This window comes from Danaus plexippus, chromosome 23 (genome assembly GCF_018135715.1).
Source record: "Danaus plexippus chromosome 23, MEX_DaPlex, whole genome shotgun sequence".
Classification (NCBI taxonomy): Eukaryota; Metazoa; Arthropoda; class Insecta; order Lepidoptera; family Nymphalidae; genus Danaus; species Danaus plexippus.
In genome coordinates, this window is record NC_083551.1 from 3,108,605 (window position 1) to 3,111,395 (window position 2,791).

The 2,791-nt window shown below is 29.0% G+C and overlaps 1 long non-coding RNA gene across 1 annotated transcript; it reads right to left on the reverse strand.

The window, feature by feature from the left end:
- Positions 1–440: 440 nt before the first annotated feature.
- LOC116774894 (uncharacterized) lies at positions 441–1,190 on the reverse strand. Its single transcript, XR_004353792.2, has 2 exons — positions 952–1,190; positions 441–675 (listed from the first exon to the last, which is right to left on the reverse strand). It is a non-coding gene; the product is annotated as an uncharacterized LOC116774894 (long non-coding RNA).
- Between the last annotated feature and the right edge of the window lie 1,601 nt (positions 1,191–2,791).

Genomic DNA, 2,791 nt, shown 5'->3' on the forward strand with positions numbered 1-2,791 from the left:
ACTTTATTATTATTATCTTCTAGTCAATTCATGGTTTAATCATTAAACATTAATCCAACTTCGTAAAATAATATTTTTTTTATAACATCTTTATAGTTTACACTATACGTCCAACTACAATGTAAACTCGAGTAAATAAAGTCAATAAAATATAGCAAAAGCCTTTAAATTATATTAACGAGCTATTGACGACCGTTTTATAGTATTCCAACATTTATTGGTCGTTATAATGTCAGTATATTCCTTTGAGTATTGATAAAATTAAACATTTATTAAATTAACAGTAAATTTCTTAATGATACTCGATTTGTTTTACATTGACTGTACAGCAAGCTTAAATCTGATTACTGTCATCCTTAAATCATCACTTGACGGTCAAATAAAAATCATGTTATATTTAAATTTTGAGTGAACGATTAAATGAGTGAATGATTTACTAATAAATTTCAATACATTTTATTCATTCGAAAAAATATTTTACCAGTCATGAACAGAATACAAAACAACAGACGCTCTGGCAGATTATGTAACTGACTCCAAGACAGAGATAGCAGAGCAGTGGTATGATTCTCATGACACAGAAGAATAAATACATAATACCATGTTGTATGATCTCACACCATGAGAATACTTTTTTCGATCGTTCGCCAGTGCATGGATCAGCTTTTTTATAGGCTGAAATTTTGAAAATTTTGTTGATTAATAGTTCATTGATATAAAATATGGTAACGAAATAAAGAAAATCGTGTTAACAGATATCAAATAGCATTGGAAGGGTTTATCGAAATCAAATCTTATTGAACGTTACGTGTCTCATTGAGAAACTAATATAATTGCTTAAAAGACTTGCTTTTTTGACCGAGGTTTTATTTTTAAATTGATACCTTCTGTTATAACCACCTCATAAAACTCTGACAAAAAAAGATGAAATAAAATATAACATTTCCTTACACGGCATGTTTACGATTTATATTTTTCTTATTTTCCTTTTTTTTTCTTTTATTATTCTTCTGTTTTTATTTATTTGTGTATCATTATTAAATTATGCTATGGTTATTGCGTTTGTAGTGACAGTAAGAACGTTATGATTTATGACACTTGATTAAAATTTTATTCTTTCTTTCCTTTGAAGTTATGACTTAATGAATTTCAGGAGACAAAAAGTTTTTACTCTGATACAATTATAGATGCAGGTAAATAATATAATAGAAACCTTTCTATGTAACGAATCTTATAATTTGTAAAGCGTTTATAATTTATTTTAACGGTGTAAGTATCAAATCAACCAGCATTTTTTATGAGATTTGGTGAACTTAGAGTATATGATAAAAAAAAAACAAGTTTCCCGACAATTCTTTACATATAAATTAAAATTTTCTTAAATTAATATATATTAAAAATATTATATCACATAACATTAACTATTTGACCCGAAGTATATGTTTAAGAATGTCTCAATCAATATTCACCTTGCCTACACCAAAGTATCTTGTATTTACAAACATTACTTCATGAAAACATAAAACAAATACTCAGAAAAAATGTTACAACTTTAAGATAATGACCATCACCTTCACAAAACACTAAAAAGCATTTCAAGAGTCAAACAAAAATTCACGAAATTGGGCCACGTTTTTTTCATCTCGTTACAAGGATCATTCATTACGAACGCTGAATACTAAATAAAGTACGCGAAACTATGGATGACTTTAATAAAAACAAACTATTTTAATACAACGCTGTTTTCTGTAGAAGAAACACCTAATGAAAATACTTTTTAAATTCACGTACAACGAACAATACTAACTTAATAATAAACGGATGGAAATACATCTCTCAAGAAATTATGTTACTTGATTTCTTGAATAGACGTTCGGACCCCAAATATAGGAAGATGGATAAATCATTTTATGCACTTAATAAACAATAAATCATATATCAAACACCTTATTGTTTATATGACATAACATGTATGATTTCAGTTTGTCAGGATCGCGGAATGTGTATCATGATTCATGTGTATGATCAATTATCTCCGGAAAATGAAAATACGTCAGGAATATAAAATTTATTTCAAGAATTCCTAAGATCCATCCAACAAATACCCATATATTTTGATAATAAATGTAAAATTTTAAGATGTTTATAAATTCTCATAAAGAAACTGGATCGTAGGAAAATGGAAGCATCTTCCAGATTCACGTAAACATTCCACTGTCATATACTAAAATAACACTTAAACTCATCCTCAGACTATTAGTCAAAGCTGCGTGTTTAACACGTATTATTTATGAAGGGAATAATTTGTACGTAGACATTAAAATTAAAAATAAGGGAAATAAAACAGTTTATTAAACTTTACTTCGTTTCAGTCGCTGAATTTGTAATAAAAAAAAAGATATTTTTCACTCTTTATGTTCATTACTATTATTATAGTGAACTGTCGTTTATAAGTATTTTATTGTTTTAAAAGTGTTTACCGTAACCATACGTTTCATTCCTAATTTAATACCGCGATCATCATCATCATCATCAGCCTATCGAAGCCCACTGCTGAGCAAAGGCCTCTTCTCACATGGAGAAGGTTAGAGCATTAATCACCACGCTTGCTCAAGACGGGTTGGCGATTTCAATCTTATAATTTGAAATTATAAGACGGGTTTCGTCACGATGTTTTCCTTCGCCGTCCGTCAGTGGTGTCTAAATACTCTTAGAAAGTACATATCACTCGGAAAAGATCACATTGGTACTTGCCAGTTATCGAACCCGCGCCCTCACGTATGAGATACGG